The sequence below is a fragment of the Eucyclogobius newberryi genome, unplaced genomic scaffold (genome assembly GCF_026437365.1).
Source record: "Eucyclogobius newberryi isolate DKJ021-1_F unplaced genomic scaffold, fEucNew1.0.hap1 SCAF_18, whole genome shotgun sequence".
In the NCBI taxonomy this organism is placed as follows: domain Eukaryota; kingdom Metazoa; phylum Chordata; class Actinopteri; order Gobiiformes; family Gobiidae; genus Eucyclogobius; species Eucyclogobius newberryi.
Genome location: NW_027315812.1, coordinates 2,503,851 through 2,521,632, shown reverse-complemented (window position 1 = coordinate 2,521,632; position 17,782 = coordinate 2,503,851).

The window sequence follows — 17,782 nt, the reverse complement described above, 5'->3', positions numbered from 1 at the left end:
AGAGAGTGTTGAGTGTGTGTTAAGAGAGTGTTGAGAGAGTGTTGAGTGTGTGTTGAGTGAGTGTTGAGAGAATGTTGAGTGTGTGTTGAGTGAGTGTTGAGTGAGTGTTGAGAGAGTGTTGAGTGTGTGTTGAGTGTGTGTTGAGTGAGTGTTGAGTGTGTGTTGAGTGTGTGTTGAGTGTGTGTTGAGTGAGTGTTGAGTGTGTGTTGAGTGTGTGTTGAGTGAGTGTTGAGTGTGTGTTGAGTGTGTGTTGAGTGAGTGTTGAGTTTGTGTTGAGTGTGTGTTGAGTGAGTGTTGAGTGAGTGTTGAGTGAGTGTTTAGAGAGTGTTGAGTGTGTGTTGAGTGAGTGTTGAGAGAGTGTTGAATGTGTGTTGAGTGTGTGTTGAGTGAGTGTTGAGTGAGTGTTGAGTGAGTGTTGAGAGAGTGTTGAGAGAGTGTTGAGCGAGTGTTGAGTGAGTGTTGAGTGAGTGTTGAGTTATTGTTGAGTGAGTGTTGAGTGAGTGTTGAGTGAGAGTTGAGAGAGTGTTGAGTGAGTGTTGAGTGAGTGTTGAGTGAGTGTTGAGAGAGTGTTGAGTGTGTGTTGAGTGAGTGTTGAGTGATTGTTGAGTGAGTGTTGAGTGTGTGTTGAGTGAGTGTTGAGTGAGTGTTGAGAGAGTGTTGAGAGAGTGTTGAGTGTGTGTTGAGTGAGTGTTGAGTGAGTGTTGAGAGTGTTGAGTGATTGTTGAGTGAGTGTTGAGTGAGTGTTGAGAGAGTGTTGAGTGTGTGTTAAGAGAGTTTTGAGTGAGTGTTGAAAGAGTGTTGAGTGTGTGTTGAGTGAGTGTTGAGTGAGTGTTGAGTGTGTGTTGAGTGAGTGTTGAGTGAGTGTTGAGAGTGTTGAGTGTGTGTTGAGTGAGTGTTGAGAGAGTGTTGAATGTGTGTTGAGTGAGTGTTGAGTGAGTGTTGAGAGAGTGTTGAGTGTGTGTTGAATGTGTGTTGAGTGTGTGTTGAGTGTGTGTTGAGTGAGTGTTGAATGTGTGTTGAGTGTGTGTTGAGTGTGTGTTGAGTGAGTGTTGAGAGTGTTGAGTGATTGTTGAGTGAGTGTTGAGTGAGTGTTGAGTGAGTGTTGAGTCTGTGTTGAGTGAGTGTTGAGAGAGTGTTGAGTGTGTTGAGTGAGTGTTGAGAGTGTTGAAGTGTTGAGTGATTGTTGAGTGAGTGTTGAGAGAGTGTTGAGTGTGTGTTGAGTGAGTGTTGAGAGAGTGTTGAGTGTGTGTTGAGTGAGTGTTGAGTGAGTGTTGAGTGAGTGTTGAGAGAATGTTGAGTGTGTGTTGAGTGAGTGTTGAGAGAGTGTTGAGTGTGTGTTGAGTGAGTGTTGAGAGAGTGTTGAATGTGTGTTGAGTGTGTGTTGAGTGAGTGTTGAGTGAGTGTTGAGTGTGTGTTGAGTGAGTGTTGAATGTGTGTTGAGTGTGTGTTGAGTGAGTGCTGAGTGTGTGTTGAGTGAGTGTTGAGTGAGTGTTGAGTGTGTGTTGAGTGTGTGTTGAGTGAGTGTTGAGTGTGTGTTGAGTGTGTGTTGAGTGAGTGTTGAGTTTGTGTTGAGTGTGTGTTGAGTGAGTGTTGAGTGAGTGTTGAGTGAGTGTTGAGTGTGTGTTGAGTGAGTGTTGAGTGAGTGTTGAGTGAGTGTTGAGAGAGTGTTGAGTGTGTGTTAAGAGAGTGTTGAGAGAGTGTTGAGTGTGTGTTGAGTGAGTGTTGAGAGAATGTTGAGTGTGTGTTGAGTGAGTGTTGAGAGAGTGTTGAGTGTGTGTTGAGAGAGTGTTGAATGTGTGTTGAGTGTGTGTTGAGTGAGTGTTGAGTGAGTGTTGAGAAAGTGTTGAGTGTGTGTTGAGTGAGTGTTGAGTGTGTGTCTAGTGTGTGTTGAGTGAGTGTTGAGTGTGTGTTGAGTGAGTGTTGAGTGAGTGTTGAGTGTGTGTTGAGTGTGTGTTGAGTGTGTGTTGAGTGTGTGTTGAGTGTTGAGTTTGTGTTGAGTGTGTGTTGAGTGTGTGTTAAGTGAGTGTTGAGTGAGTGTTGAGTGTGTGTTGAGTGAGTGTTGAGTGAGTGTTGAGAGAATGTTGAGTGTGTGTTGAGTGAGTGTTGAGTGAGTGTTGAGAAAGTGTTGAGTGTGTGTTGAGTGAGTGTTGAGAGAGTGTTGAATGTTTGTTGAGTGTGTGTTGAGTGAGTGTTGAGTGAGTGTTGAGTGAGTGTTGAGTGAGTGTTGAGTGTGTGTTGAGTGAGTGTTGAGTGAGTGTTGAGTGAGTGTTGAGAGAGTGTTGAGTGTGTGTTAAGAGAGTGTTGAGAGAGTGTTGAGTGTGTGTTGAGTGAGTGTTGAGAGAATGTTGAGTGTGTGTTGAGTGAGTGTTGAGAGAGTGTTGAGTGTGTGTTGAGAGAGTGTTGAATGTGTGTTGAGTGTGTGTTGAGTGAGTGTTGAGTGAGTGTTGAGAAAGTGTTGAGTGTGTGTTGAGTGAGTGTTGAGTGTGTGTCTAGTGTGTGTTGAGTGAGTGTTGAGTGTGTGTTGAGTGAGTGTTGAGTGAGTGTTGAGTGTGTGTTGAGTGTGTGTTGAGTGTGTGTTGAGTGTGTGTTGAGTGTTGAGTTTGTGTTGAGTGTGTGTTGAGTGTGTGTTAAGTGAGTGTTGAGTGAGTGTTGAGTGTGTGTTGAGTGAGTGTTGAGTGAGTGTTGAGAGAATGTTGAGTGTGTGTTGAGTGAGTGTTGAGTGAGTGTTGAGAAAGTGTTGAGTGTGTGTTGAGTGAGTGTTGAGAGAGTGTTGAATGTGTGTTGAGTGTGTGTTGAGTGAGTGTTGAGTGAGTGTTGAGTGAGTGTTGAGTGAGTGTTGAGAGAGTGTTGAGAGAGTGTTGAGCGAGTGTTGAGTGAGTGTTGAGTGAGTGTTGAGTGATTGTTGAGTGAGTGTTGAGTGAGTGTTGAGTGAGAGTTGAGAGAGTGTTGAGTGAGTGTTGAGTGAGTGTTGAGTGAGTGTTGAGAGAGTGTTGAGTGTGTGTTGAGTGAGTGTTGAGTGATTGTTGAGTGAGTGTTGAGTGTGTGTTGAGTGAGTGTTGAGTGAGTGTTGAGAGAGTGTTGAGAGAGTGTTGAGTGTGTGTTGAGTGAGTGTTGAGTGAGTGTTGAGAGTGTTGAGTGATTGTTGAGTGAGTGTTGAGTGAGTGTTGAGAGAGTGTTGAGTGTGTGTTAAGAGAGTTTTGAGTGAGTGTTGAAAGAGTGTTGAGTGTGTGTTGAGTGAGTGTTGAGTGAGTGTTGAGTGTGTGTTGAGTGAGTGTTGAGTGAGTGTTGAGAGTGTTGAGTGTGTGTTGAGTGAGTGTTGAGAGAGTGTTGAATGTGTGTTGAGTGAGTGTTGAGTGAGTGTTGAGAGAGTGTTGAGTGTGTGTTGAATGTGTGTTGAGTGTGTGTTGAGTGTGTGTTGAGTGAGTGTTGAATGTGTGTTGAGTGTGTGTTGAGTGTGTGTTGAGTGAGTGTTGAGAGTGTTGAGTGATTGTTGAGTGAGTGTTGAGTGAGTGTTGAGTGAGTGTTGAGTCTGTGTTGAGTGAGTGTTGAGAGAGTGTTGAGTGTGTTGAGTGAGTGTTGAGAGTGTTGAGTGATTGTTGAGTGAGTGTTGAAAGAGTGTTGAGTGTGTGTTAAGAGAGTGTTGAGTGAGTGTTGAGAGAGTGTTGAGTGTGTGTTGAGTGAGTGTTGAGAGAATGTTGAGTGTGTGTTAAGAGAGTGTTGAGTGAGTGTTGAGAGAGTGTTGAGTGAGTGTTGAGTGTGTGTTGAGTGAGTGTTGAATGTGTGTTGAGTGTGTGTTGAGTGAGTGCTGAGTGTGTGTTGAGTGTGTGTTGAGTGAGTGTTGAGTGAGTGTTGAGTGTGTGTTGAGTGTGTGTTGAGTGAGTGTTGAGTGTGTGTTGAGTGAGTGTTGAGTGAGTGTTGAGTGAGTGTTGAGAGAGTGTTGAGAGAGTGTTGAGCGAGTGTTGAGTGAGTGTTGAGTGAGTGTTGAGTGATTGTTGAGTGAGTGTTGAGTGAGTGTTGAGTGAGAGTTGAGAGAGTGTTGAGTGAGTGTTGAGTGAGTGTTGAGTGAGTGTTGAGAGAGTGTTGAGTGTGTGTTGAGTGAGTGTTGAGTGATTGTTGAGTGAGTGTTGAGTGTGTGTTGAGTGAGTGTTGAGTGAGTGTTGAGAGAGTGTTGAGAGAGTGTTGAGTGTGTGTTGAGTGAGTGTTGAGTGAGTGTTGAGAGTGTTGAGTGATTGTTGAGTGAGTGTTGAGTGAGTGTTGAGAGAGTGTTGAGTGTGTGTTAAGAGAGTTTTGAGTGAGTGTTGAAAGAGTGTTGAGTGTGTGTTGAGTGAGTGTTGAGTGAGTGTTGAGTGTGTGTTGAGTGAGTGTTGAGTGAGTGTTGAGAGTGTTGAGTGATTGTTGAGTGAGTGTTGAGTGAGTGTTGAGTGAGTGTTGAGTGTGTGTTGAGTGAGTGTTGAGAGAGTGTTGAGTGTGTTGAGTGAGTGTTGAGTGAGTGTTGAGTGATTGTTGAGTGAGTGTTGAGAGAGTGTTGAGTGTGTGTTAAGAGAGTGTTGAGTGAGTGTTGAGAGAGTGTTGAGTGTGTGTTGAGTGAGTGTTGAGAGAGTGTTGAGTGTGTGTTGAGTGAGTGTTGAGTGAGTGTTGAGTGAGTGTTGAGAGAATGTTGAGTGTGTGTTGAGTGAGTGTTGAGAGAGTGTTGAGTGTGTGTTGAGTGAGTGTTGAGAGAGTGTTGAATGTGTGTTGAGTGTGTGTTGAGTGAGTGTTGAGTGAGTGTTGAGTGTGTGTTGAGTGAGTGTTGAATGTGTGTTGAGTGTGTGTTGAGTGAGTGCTGAGTGTGTGTTGAGTGAGTGTTGAGTGATTGTTGAGTGTGTGTTGAGTGTGTGTTGAGTGAGTGTTGAGTGTGTGTTGAGTGAGTGTTGAGTGAGTGTTGAGTTTGTGTTGAGTGTGTGTTGAGTGAGTGTTGAGTGAGTGTTGAGTGAGTGTTGAGTGTGTGTTGAGTGAGTGTTGAGTGAGTGTTGAGTGAGTGTTGAGAGAGTGTTGAGTGTGTGTTAAGAGAGTGTTGAGAGAGTGTTGAGTGTGTGTTGAGTGAGTGTTGAGAGAATGTTGAGTGTGTGTTGAGTGAGTGTTGAGAGAGTGTTGAGTGTGTGTTGAGAGAGTGTTGAATGTGTGTTGAGTGTGTGTTGAGTGAGTGTTGAGTGAGTGTTGAGAAAGTGTTGAGTGTGTGTTGAGTGAGTGTTGAGTGTGTGTCTAGTGTGTGTTGAGTGAGTGTTGAGTGTGTGTTGAGTGAGTGTTGAGTGAGTGTTGAGTGTGTGTTGAGTGTGTGTTGAGTGTGTGTTGAGTGTGTGTTGAGTGTTGAGTGTGTGTTGAGTGAGGGTTGAGAGAGTGTTGAATGTGTGTTGAGTGTGTGTTGAGTGAGTGTTGAGTGAGTGTTGAGTGAGTGTTGAGAGAGTGTTGAGAGAGTGTTGAGCGAGTGTTGAGTGAGTGTTGAGTGAGTGTTGAGTGATTGTTGAGTGAGTGTTGAGTGAGTGTTGAGTGAGAGTTGAGAGAGTGTTGAGTGAGTGTTGAGTGAGTGTTGAGTGAGTGTTGAGAGAGTGTTGAGTGTGTGTTGAGTGAGTGTTGAGTGATTGTTGAGTGAGTGTTGAGTGTGTGTTGAGTGAGTGTTGAGTGAGTGTTGAGAGAGTGTTGAGTGTGTGTTGAGTGAGTGTTGAGAGTGTTGAGTGATTGTTGAGTGAGTGTTGAGTGAGTGTTGAGAGAGTGTTGAGTGTGTGTTAAGAGAGTTTTGAGTGAGTGTTGAAAGAGTGTTGAGTGTGTGTTGAGTGAGTGTTGAGTGAGTGTTGAGTGTGTGTTGAGTGAGTGTTGAGTGAGTGTTGAGAGTGTTGAGTGATTGTTGAGTGAGTGTTGAGTGAGTGTTGAGTGAGTGTTGAGTGTGTGTTGAGTGAGTGTTGAGAGAGTGTTGAGTGTGTTGAGTGAGTGTTGAGTGAGTGTTGAGAGTGTTGAGTGATTGTTGAGTGATTGTTGAGAGAGTGTTGAGTGTGTGTTAAGAGAGTGTTGAGTGAGTGTTGAGAGAGTGTTGAGTGTGTGTTGAGTGAGTGTTGAGAGAGTGTTGAGTGTGTGTTGAGTGAGTGTTGAGTGAGTGTTGAGTGAGTGTTGAGAGAATGTTGAGTGTGTGTTGAGTGAGTGTTGAGAGAGTGTTGAGTGTGTGTTGAGTGAGTGTTGAGAGAGTGTTGAATGTGTGTTGAGTGTGTGTTGAGTGAGTGTTGAGTGAGTGTTGAGTGAGTGTTGAATGTGTGTTGAGTGAGTGCTGAGTGTGTGTTGAGTGAGTGTTGAGTGAGTGTTGAGTGTGTGTTGAGTGTGTGTTGAGTGAGTGTTGAGTGTGTGTTGAGTGAGTGTTGAGTTTGTGTTGAGTGAGTGTTGAGTGAGTGTTGAGTGTGTGTTGAGTGAGTGTTGAGTGAGTGTTGAGTGAGTGTTGAGAGAGTGTTGAGTGTGTGTTAAGAGAGTGTTGAGAGAGTGTTGAGTGTGTGTTGAGTGAGTGTTGAGAGAATGTTGAGTGTGTGTTGAGTGAGTGTTGAGAGAGTGTTGAGTGTGTGTTGAGAGAGTGTTGAATGTGTGTTGAGTGTGTGTTGAGTGAGTGTTGAGAAAGTGTTGAGTGTGTGTTGAGTGAGTGTTGAGTGTGTGTCTAGTGTGTGTTGAGTGAGTGTTGAGTGTGTGTTGAGTGAGTGTTGAGTGAGTGTTGAGTGTGTGTTGAGTGTGTGTTGAGAGAATGTTGAGTGTGTGTTGAGTGAGTGTTGAGTGAGTGTTGAGTGTGTGTTGAGTGTGTGTTGAGAGAATGTTGAGTGTGTGTTGAGTGAGTGTTGAGAGAGTGTTGAGTGAGTGTTGAATGTGTGTTGAGTGAGTGTTGAGTGAGTGTTGAGAGTGTTGAGTGTGTGTTGAGTGAGTGTTGAGAGAGTGTTGAGTGTGTTGAGTGAGTGTTGAGTGAGTGTTGAGTGAGTGTTGAGAGAGTGTTGAGTGTGTGTTGAGTGAGTGTTGAGAGAGTGTTGAATGTGTGTTGAGTGTGTGTTGAGTGAGTGTTGAGTGAGTGTTGAGAGAGTGTTGAGTGTGTGTTGAGTGTGTGTTGAGTGAGTGTTGAATGTGTGTTGAGTGTGTGTTGAGTGTGTGTTGAGTGAGTCTTGAGAGTGTTGAGAGTGTTGAGTGATTGTTGAGTGAGTGTTGAGTGAGTGTTGAGTGAGTGTTGAGTGTGTGTTGAGTGAGTGTTGAGAGAGTGTTGAGTGTGTTGAGTGAGTGTTGAGTGAGTGTTGAGAGTGTTGAGTGATTGTTGAGTGAGTGTTGAGAGAGTGTTGAGTGTGTGTTAAGAGAGTGTTGAGTGAGTGTTGAGAGAGTGTTGAGTGTGTGTTGAGTGAGTGTTGAGAGAGTGTTGAGTGTGTGTTGAGTGAGTGTTGAGTGAGTGTTGAGTGAGTGTTGAGAGAATGTTGAGTGTGTGTTGAGTGAGTGTTGAGAGAGTGTTGAATGTGTGTTGAGTGTGTGTTGAGTGAGTGTTGAGTGAGTGTTGAGTGTGTGTTGAGTGAGTGTTGAATGTGTGTTGAGTGTGTGTTGAGTGAGTGCTGAGTGTGTGTTGAGTGAGTGTTGAGTGAGTGTTGAGTGTGTGTTGAGTGTGTGTTGAGTGAGTGTTGAGTGTGTGTTGAGTGTGTGTTGAGTGAGTGTTGAGTTTGTGTTGAGTGTGTGTTGAGTGAGTGTTGAGTGAGTGTTGAGTGAGTGTTGAGTGTGTGTTGAGTGAGTGTTGAGTGAGTGTTGAGAGAGTGTTGAGTGTGTGTTAAGAGAGTGTTGAGAGAGTGTTGAGTGTGTGTTGAGTGAGTGTTGAGAGAATGTTGAGTGTGTGTTGAGTGAGTGTTGAGAGAGTGTTGAGTGTGTGTTGAGAGAGTGTTGAATGTGTGTTGAGTGTGTGTTGAGTGAGTGTTGAGTGAGTGTTGAGAAAGTGTTGAGTGTGTGTTGAGTGAGTGTTGAGTGTGTGTCTAGTGTGTGTTGAGTGAGTGTTGAGTGTGTGTTGAGTGAGTGTTGAGTGAGTGTTGAGTGAGTGTTGAGTGTGTGTTGAGTGTGTGTTGAGTGTGTGTTGAGTGTGTGTTGAGTGTGTGTTGAGTGTTGAGTTTGTGTTGAGTGTGTGTTGAGTGTGTGTTAAGTGAGTGTTGAGTGAGTGTTGAGTGTGTGTTGAGTGAGTGTTGAGTGAGTGTTGAGAGAATGTTGAGTGTGTGTTGAGTGAGTGTTGAGTGAGTGTTGAGAAAGTGTTGAGTGTGTGTTGAGTGAGGGTTGAGAGAGTGTTGAATGTGTGTTGAGTGTGTGTTGAGTGAGTGTTGAGTGAGTGTTGAGTGAGTGTTGAGAGAGTGTTGAGCGAGTGTTGAGTGAGTGTTGAGTGAGTGTTGAGTGATTGTTGAGTGAGTGTTGAGTGAGTGTTGAGTGAGAGTTGAGAGAGTGTTGAGTGAGTGTTGAGTGAGTGTTGAGTGAGTGTTGAGAGAGTGTTGAGTGTGTGTTGAGTGAGTGTTGAGTGATTGTTGAGTGAGTGTTGAGTGTGTGTTGAGTGAGTGTTGAGTGAGTGTTGAGAGAGTGTTGAGAGAGTGTTGAGTGTGTGTTGAGTGAGTGTTGAGTTAGTGTTGAGAGTGTTGAGTGATTGTTGAGTGAGTGTTGAGTGAGTGTTGAGAGAGTGTTGAGTGTGTGTTAAGAGAGTTTTGAGTGAGTGTTGAAAGAGTGTTGAGTGTGTGTTGAGTGAGTGTTGAGTGAGTGTTGAGTGTGTGTTGAGTGAGTGTTGAGTGAGTGTTGAGAGTGTTGAGTGATTGTTGAGTGAGTGTTGAGTGAGTGTTGAGTGAGTGTTGAGTGTGTGTTGAGTGAGTGTTGAGAGAGTGTTGAGTGTGTTGAGTGAGTGTTGAGTGAGTGTTGAGAGTGTTGAGTGATTGTTGAGTGAGTGTTGAGAGAGTGTTGAGTGTGTGTTAAGAGAGTGTTGAGTGAGTGTTGAGAGAGTGTTGAGTGTGTGTTGAGTGAGTGTTGAGAGTGTTGAGTGTGTGTTGAGTGAGTGTTGAGTGAGTGTTGAGTGAGTGTTGAGAGAATGTTGAGTGTGTGTTGAGTGAGTGTTGAGAGAGTGTTGAGTGTGTGTTGAGTGAGTGTTGAGAGAGTGTTGAATGTGTGTTGAGTGTGTGTTGAGTGAGTGTTGAGTGAGTGTTGAGTGTGTGTTGAGTGAGTGTTGAATGTGTGTTGAGTGTGTGTTGAGTGAGTGCTGAGTGTGTGTTGAGTGAGTGTTGAGTGAGTGTTGAGTGTGTGTTGAGTGTGTGTTGAGTGTGTGTTGAGTGAGTGTTGAGTTTGTGTTGAGTGTGTGTTGAGTGAGTGTTGAGTGAGTGTTGAGTGAGTGTTGAGTGTGTGTTGAGTGAGTGTTGAGTGAGTGTTGAGTGAGTGTTGAGAGAGTGTTGAGTGTGTGTTAAGAGAGTGTTGAGAGAGTGTTGAGTGTGTGTTGAGTGAGTGTTGAGAGAATGTTGAGTGTGTGTTGAGTGAGTGTTGAGAGAGTGTTGAGTGTGTGTTGAGAGAGTGTTGAATGTGTGTTGAGTGTGTGTTGAGTGAGTGTTGAGAAAGTGTTGAGTGTGTGTTGAGTGAGTGTTGAGTGTGTGTCTAGTGTGTGTTGAGTGAGTGTTGAGTGTGTGTTGAGTGAGTGTTGAGTGAGTGTTGAGTGTGTGTTGAGTGTGTGTTGAGTGTGTGTTGAGTGTGTGTTGAGTGTTGAGTTTGTGTTGAGTGTGTGTTGAGTGTGTGTTAAGTGAGTGTTGAGTGAGTGTTGAGTGTGTGTTGAGTGAGTGTTGAGTGAGTGTTGAGAGAATGTTGAGTGTGTGTTGAGTGAGTGTTGAGTGAGTGTTGAGAAAGTGTTGAGAGAGTGTTGAGCGAGTGTTGAGTGAGTGTTGAGTGAGAGTTGAGAGAGTGTTGAGTGAGTGTTGAGTGAGTGTTGAGTGAGTGTTGAGAGAGTGTTGAGTGTGTGTTGAGTGAGTGTTGAGTGATTGTTGAGTGAGTGTTGAGTGTGTGTTGAGTGAGTGTTGAGTGAGTGTTGAGAGAGTGTTGAGAGAGTGTTGAGAGAGTGTTGAGTGTGTGTTAAGAGAGTGTTGAGTGAGTGTTGAGAGAGTGTTGAGTGTGTGTTGAGTGAGTGTTGAGAGAATGTTGAGTGTGTGTTAAGAGAGTGTTGAGTGAGTGTTGAGAGAGTGTTGAGTGAGTGTTGAGTGTGTGTTGAGTGAGTGTTGAATGTGTGTTGAGTGTGTGTTGAGTGAGTGCTGAGTGTGTGTTGAGTGAGTGTTGAGTGAGTGTTGAGTGAGTGTTGAGTGTGTGTTGAGTGTGTGTTGAGTGAGTGTTGAGTGTGTGTTGAGTGAGTGTTGAGTGAGTGTTGAGTGAGTGTTGAGAGAGTGTTGAGAGAGTGTTGAGCGAGTGTTGAGTGAGTGTTGAGTGAGTGTTGAGTGATTGTTGAGTGAGTGTTGAGTGAGTGTTGAGTGAGAGTTGAGAGAGTGTTGAGTGAGTGTTGAGTGAGTGTTGAGTGAGTGTTGAGAGAGTGTTGAGTGTGTGTTGAGTGAGTGTTGAGTGATTGTTGAGTGAGTGTTGAGTGTGTGTTGAGTGAGTGTTGAGTGAGTGTTGAGAGAGTGTTGAGAGAGTGTTGAGTGTGTGTTGAGTGAGTGTTGAGTGAGTGTTGAGAGTGTTGAGTGATTGTTGAGTGAGTGTTGAGTGAGTGTTGAGAGAGTGTTGAGTGTGTGTTAAGAGAGTTTTGAGTGAGTGTTGAAAGAGTGTTGAGTGTGTGTTGAGTGAGTGTTGAGTGAGTGTTGAGTGTGTGTTGAGTGAGTGTTGAGTGAGTGTTGAGAGTGTTGAGTGATTGTTGAGTGAGTGTTGAGTGAGTGTTGAGTGAGTGTTGAGTGTGTGTTGAGTGAGTGTTGAGAGAGTGTTGAGTGTGTTGAGTGAGTGTTGAGTGAGTGTTGAGAGTGTTGAGTGATTGTTGAGTGAGTGTTGAGAGAGTGTTGAGTGTGTGTTAAGAGAGTGTTGAGTGAGTGTTGAGAGAGTGTTGTGTGTGTGTTGAGTGAGTGTTGAGAGAGTGTTGAGTGTGTGTTGAGTGAGTGTTGAGTGAGTGTTGAGTGAGTGTTGAGAGAATGTTGAGTGTGTGTTGAGTGAGTGTTGAGAGAGTGTTGAGTGTGTGTTGAGTGAGTGTTGAGAGAGTGTTGAATGTGTGTTGAGTGTGTGTTAAGTGAGTGTTGAGTGAGTGTTGAGTGTGTGTTGAGTGAGTGTTGAATGTGTGTTGAGTGTGTGTTGAGTGAGTGCTGAGTGTGTGTTGAGTGAGTGTTGAGTGATTGTTGAGTGTGTGTTGAGTGTGTGTTGAGTGAGTGTTGAGTGTGTGTTGAGTGTGTGTTGAGTGAGTGTTGAGTTTGTGTTGAGTGTGTGTTGAGTGAGTGTTGAGTGAGTGTTGAGTGAGTGTTGAGTGTGTGTTGAGTGAGTGTTGAGTGAGTGTTGAGTGAGTGTTGAGAGAGTGTTGAGTGTGTGTTAAGAGAGTGTTGAGAGAGTGTTGAGTGTGTGTTGAGTGAGTGTTGAGAGAATGTTGAGTGTGTGTTGAGTGAGTGTTGAGAGAGTGTTGAGTGTGTGTTGAGAGAGTGTTGAATGTGTGTTGAGTGTGTGTTGAGTGAGTGTTGAGTGAGTGTTGAGAAAGTGTTGAGTGTGTGTTGAGTGAGTGTTGAGTGTGTGTCTAGTGTGTGTTGAGTGAGTGTTGAGTGTGTGTTGAGTGAGTGTTGAGTGAGTGTTGAGTGTGTGTTGAGTGTGTGTTGAGTGTGTGTTGAGTGTGTGTTGAGTGTTGAGTTTGTGTTGAGTGTGTGTTGAGTGTGTGTTAAGTGAGTGTTGAGTGAGTGTTGAGTGTGTGTTGAGTGAGTGTTGAGTGAGTGTTGAGAGAAAGTTGAGTGTGTGTTGAGTGAGTGTTGAGTGAGTGTTGAGAAAGTGTTGAGTGTGTGTTGAGTGAGTGTTGAGAGAGTGTTGAATGTGTGTTGAGTGTGTGTTGAGTGAGTGTTGAGTGAGTGTTGAGTGAGTGTTGAGAGAGTGTTGAGAGAGTGTTGAGCGAGTGTTGAGTGAGTGTTGAGTGAGTGTTGAGTTATTGTTGAGTGAGTGTTGAGTGAGTGTTGAGTGAGAGTTGAGAGAGTGTTGAGTGAGTGTTGAGTGAGTGTTGAGTGAGTGTTGAGAGAGTGTTGAGTGTGTGTTGAGTGAGTGTTGAGTGATTGTTGAGTGAGTGTTGAGTGTGTGTTGAGTGAGTGTTGAGTGAGTGTTGAGAGAGTGTTGAGAGAGTGTTGAGTGTGTGTTGAGTGAGTGTTGAGTGAGTGTTGAGTGAGTGTTGAGAGAGTGTTGAGTGTGTGTTAAGAGAGTTTTGAGTGAGTGTTGAAAGAGTGTTGAGTGTGTGTTGAGTGAGTGTTGAGTGAGTGTTGAGTGTGTGTTGAGTGAGTGTTGAGTGAGTGTTGAGAGTGTTGAGTGTGTGTTGAGTGAGTGTTGAGAGAGTGTTGAATGTGTGTTGAGTGAGTGTTGAGTGAGTGTTGAGAGAGTGTTGAGTGTGTGTTGAATGTGTGTTGAGTGTGTGTTGAGTGTGTGTTGAGTGAGTGTTGAATGTGTGTTGAGTGTGTGTTGAGTGTGTGTTGAGTGAGTGTTGAGAGTGTTGAGTGATTGTTGAGTGAGTGTTGAGTGAGTGTTGAGTGAGTGTTGAGTCTGTGTTGAGTGAGTGTTGAGAGAGTGTTGAGTGTGTTGAGTGAGTGTTGAGAGTGTTGAAGTGTTGAGTGATTGTTGAGTGAGTGTTGAGAGAGTGTTGAGTGTGTGTTGAGTGAGTGTTGAGAGAGTGTTGAGTGTGTGTTGAGTGAGTGTTGAGTGAGTGTTGAGAGAATGTTGAGTGTGTGTTGAGTGAGTGTTGAGAGAGTGTTGAGTGTGTGTTGAGTGAGTGTTGAGAGAGTGTTGAATGTGTGTTGAGTGTGTGTTGAGTGAGTGTTGAGTGAGTGTTGAGTGTGTGTTGAGTGAGTGTTGAATGTGTGTTGAGTGTGTGTTGAGTGAGTGCTGAGTGTGTGTTGAGTGAGTGTTGAGTGAGTGTTGAGTGTGTGTTGAGTGTGTGTTGAGTGAGTGTTGAGTGTGTGTTGAGTGTGTGTTGAGTGAGTGTTGAGTTTGTGTTGAGTGTGTGTTGAGTGAGTGTTGAGTGAGTGTTGAGTGAGTGTTGAGTGTGTGTTGAGTGAGTGTTGAGTGAGTGTTGAGTGAGTGTTGAGAGAGTGTTGAGTGTGTGTTAAGAGAGTGTTGAGAGAGTGTTGAGTGTGTGTTGAGTGAGTGTTGAGAGAATGTTGAGTGTGTGTTGAGTGAGTGTTGAGAGAGTGTTGAGTGTGTGTTGAGAGAGTGTTGAATGTGTGTTGAGTGTGTGTTGAGTGAGTGTTGAGTGAGTGTTGAGAAAGTGTTGAGTGTGTGTTGAGTGAGTGTTGAGTGTGTGTCTAGTGTGTGTTGAGTGAGTGTTGAGTGTGTGTTGAGTGAGTGTTGAGTGAGTGTTGAGTGTGTGTTGAGTGTGTGTTGAGTGTGTGTTGAGTGTGTGTTGAGTGTTGAGTTTGTGTTGAGTGTGTGTTGAGTGTGTGTTAAGTGAGTGTTGAGTGAGTGTTGAGTGTGTGTTGAGTGAGTGTTGAGTGAGTGTTGAGAGAATGTTGAGTGTGTGTTGAGTGAGTGTTGAGTGAGTGTTGAGAAAGTGTTGAGTGTGTGTTGAGTGAGTGTTGAGAGAGTGTTGAATGTGTGTTGAGTGTGTGTTGAGTGAGTGTTGAGTGAGTGTTGAGTGAGTGTTGAGTGAGTGTTGAGTGTGTGTTGAGTGAGTGTTGAGTGAGTGTTGAGTGAGTGTTGAGAGAGTGTTGAGTGTGTGTTAAGAGAGTGTTGAGAGAGTGTTGAGTGTGTGTTGAGTGAGTGTTGAGAGAATGTTGAGTGTGTGTTGAGTGAGTGTTGAGAGAGTGTTGAGTGTGTGTTGAGAGAGTGTTGAATGTGTGTTGAGTGTGTGTTGAGTGAGTGTTGAGTGAGTGTTGAGAAAGTGTTGAGTGTGTGTTGAGTGAGTGTTGAGTGTGTGTCTAGTGTGTGTTGAGTGAGTGTTGAGTGTGTGTTGAGTGAGTGTTGAGTGAGTGTTGAGTGTGTGTTGAGTGTGTGTTGAGTGTGTGTTGAGTGTGTGTTGAGTGTTGAGTTTGTGTTGAGTGTGTGTTGAGTGTGTGTTAAGTGAGTGTTGAGTGAGTGTTGAGTGAGTGTTGAGAGAATGTTGAGTGTGTGTTGAGTGAGTGTTGAGTGAGTGTTGAGAAAGTGTTGAGTGTGTGTTGAGTGAGTGTTGAGAGAGTGTTGAATGTGTGTTGAGTGTGTGTTGAGTGAGTGTTGAGTGAGTGTTGAGTGAGTGTTGAGTGAGTGTTGAGAGAGTGTTGAGAGAGTGTTGAGCGAGTGTTGAGTGAGTGTTGAGTGAGTGTTGAGTGATTGTTGAGTGAGTGTTGAGTGAGTGTTGAGTGAGAGTTGAGAGAGTGTTGAGTGAGTGTTGAGTGAGTGTTGAGTGAGTGTTGAGAGAGTGTTGAGTGTGTGTTGAGTGAGTGTTGAGTGATTGTTGAGTGAGTGTTGAGTGTGTGTTGAGTGAGTGTTGAGTGAGTGTTGAGAGAGTGTTGAGAGAGTGTTGAGTGTGTGTTGAGTGAGTGTTGAGTGAGTGTTGAGAGTGTTGAGTGATTGTTGAGTGAGTGTTGAGTGAGTGTTGAGAGAGTGTTGAGTGTGTGTTAAGAGAGTTTTGAGTGAGTGTTGAAAGAGTGTTGAGTGTGTGTTGAGTGAGTGTTGAGTGAGTGTTGAGTGTGTGTTGAGTGAGTGTTGAGTGAGTGTTGAGAGTGTTGAGTGTGTGTTGAGTGAGTGTTGAGAGAGTGTTGAATGTGTGTTGAGTGAGTGTTGAGTGAGTGTTGAGAGAGTGTTGAGTGTGTGTTGAATGTGTGTTGAGTGTGTGTTGAGTGTGTGTTGAGTGAGTGTTGAATGTGTGTTGAGTGTGTGTTGAGTGTGTGTTGAGTGTGTGTTGAGTGAGTGTTGAGAGTGTTGAGTGATTGTTGAGTGAGTGTTGAGTGAGTGTTGAGTGAGTGTTGAGTCTGTGTTGAGTGAGTGTTGAGAGAGTGTTGAGTGTGTTGAGTGAGTGTTGAGAGTGTTGAGTGATTGTTGAGTGAGTGTTGAGAGAGTGTTGAGTGTGTGTTAAGAGAGTGTTGAGTGAGTGTTGAGAGAGTGTTGAGTGTGTGTTGAGTGAGTGTTGAGAGAATGTTGAGTGTGTGTTAAGAGAGTGTTGAGTGAGTGTTGAGAGAGTGTTGAGTGAGTGTTGAGTGTGTGTTGAGTGAGTGTTGAATGTGTGTTGAGTGTGTGTTGAGTGAGTGCTGAGTGTGTGTTGAGTGTGTGTTGAGTGAGTGTTGAGTGAGTGTTGAGTGTGTGTTGAGTGTGTGTTGAGTGAGTGTTGAGTGTGTGTTGAGTGAGTGTTGAGTGAGTGTTGAGTGAGTGTTGAGAGAGTGTTGAGAGAGTGTTGAGCGAGTGTTGAGTGAGTGTTGAGTGAGTGTTGAGTGATTGTTGAGTGAGTGTTGAGTGAGTGTTGAGTGAGAGTTGAGAGAGTGTTGAGTGAGTGTTGAGTGAGTGTTGAGTGAGTGTTGAGAGAGTGTTGAGTGTGTGTTGAGTGAGTGTTGAGTGATTGTTGAGTGAGTGTTGAGTGTGTGTTGAGTGAGTGTTGAGTGAGTGTTGAGAGAGTGTTGAGAGAGTGTTGAGTGTGTGTTGAGTGAGTGTTGAGTGAGTGTTGAGAGTGTTGAGTGATTGTTGAGTGAGTGTTGAGTGAGTGTTGAGAGAGTGTTGAGTGTGTGTTAAGAGAGTTTTGAGTGAGTGTTGAAAGAGTGTTGAGTGTGTGTTGAGTGAGTGTTGAGTGAGTGTTGAGTGTGTGTTGAGTGAGTGTTGAGTGAGTGTTGAGAGTGTTGAGTGATTGTTGAGTGAGTGTTGAGTGAGTGTTGAGTGTGTGTTGAGTGAGTGTTGAGTGAGTGTTGAGTGAGTGTTGAGTGTGTGTTGAGTGAGTGTTGAGTGTGTGTTGAGTGTGTGTTGAGTGTGTGTTGAGTGTGTGTTGAGTGTTGAGTTTGTGTTGAGTGTGTGTTGAGTGTGTGTTAAGTGAGTGTTGAGTGAGTGTTGAGTGTGTGTTGAGTGAGTGTTGAGTGAGTGTTGAGAGAATGTTGAGTGTGTGTTGAGTGAGTGTTGAGTGAGTGTTGAGAAAGTGTTGAGTGTGTGTTGAGTGAGTGTTGAGAGAGTGTTGAATGTGTGTTGAGTGTGTGTTGAGTGAGTGTTGAGTGAGTGTTGAGTGAGTGTTGAGTGAGTGTTGAGTGTGTGTTGAGTGAGTGTTGAGTGAGTGTTGAGTGAGTGTTGAGAGAGTGTTGAGTGTGTGTTAAGAGAGTGTTGAGAGAGTGTTGAGTGTGTGTTGAGTGAGTGTTGAGAGAATGTTGAGTGTGTGTTGAGTGAGTGTTGAGAGAGTGTTGAGTGTGTGTTGAGAGAGTGTTGAATGTGTGTTGAGTGTGTGTTGAGTGAGTGTTGAGTGAGTGTTGAGAAAGTGTTGAGTGTGTGTTGAGTGAGTGTTGAGTGTGTGTCTAGTGTGTGTTGAGTGAGTGTTGAGTGTGTGTTGAGTGAGTGTTGAGTGAGTGTTGAGTGTGTGTTGAGTGTGTGTTGAGTGTGTGTTGAGTGTGTGTTGAGTGTTGAGTTTGTGTTGAGTGTGTGTTGAGTGTGTGTTAAGTGAGTGTTGAGTGAGTGTTGAGTGAGTGTTGAGAGAGTGTTGAGTGTGTGTTGAGTGAGTGTTGAGTGATTGTTGAGTGAGTGTTGAGTGTGTGTTGAGTGAGTGTTGAGTGAGTGTTGAGAGAGTGTTGAGAGAGTGTTGAGTGTGTGTTGAGTGAGTGTTGAGTGAGTGTTGAGAGTGTTGAGTGATTGTTGAGTGAGTGTTGAGTGAGTGTTGAGAGAGTGTTGAGTGTGTGTTAAGAGAGTTTTGAGTGAGTGTTGAAAGAGTGTTGAGTGTGTGTTGAGTGAGTGTTGAGTGAGTGTTGAGTGTGTGTTGAGTGAGTGTTGAGTGAGTGTTGAGAGTGTTGAGTGATTGTTGAGTGAGTGTTGAGTGAGTGTTGAGTGAGTGTTGAGTGTGTGTTGAGTGAGTGTTGAGAGAGTGTTGAGTGTGTTGAGTGAGTGTTGAGTGAGTGTTGAGTGATTGTTGAGTGAGTGTTGAGAGAGTGTTGAGTGTGTGTTAAGAGAGTGTTGAGTGAGTGTTGAGAGAGTGTTGAGTGTGTGTTGAGTGAGTGTTGAGAGAGTGTTGAGTGTGTGTTGAGTGAGTGTTGAGTGAGTGTTGAGTGAGTGTTGAGAGAATGTTGAGTGTGTGTTGAGTGAGTGTTGAGAGAGTGTTGAGTGTGTGTTGAGTGAGTGTTGAGAGAGTGTTGAATGTGTGTTGAGTGTGTGTTGAGTGAGTGTTGAGTGAGTGTTGAGTGAGTGTTGAATGTGTGTTGAGTGTGTGTTGAGTGAGTGCTGAGTGTGTGTTGAGTGAGTGTTGAGTGATTGTTGAGTGTGTGTTGAGTGTGTGTTGAGTGAGTGTTGAGTGTGTGTTGAGTGAGTGTTGAGTGAGTGTTGAGTTTGTGTTGAGTGTGTGTTGAGTGAGTGTTGAGTGAGTGTTGAGTGAGTGTTGAGTGTGTGTTGAGTGAGTGTTGAGTGAGTGTTGAGTGAGTGTTGAGAGAGTGTTGAGTGTGTGTTAAGAGAGTGTTGA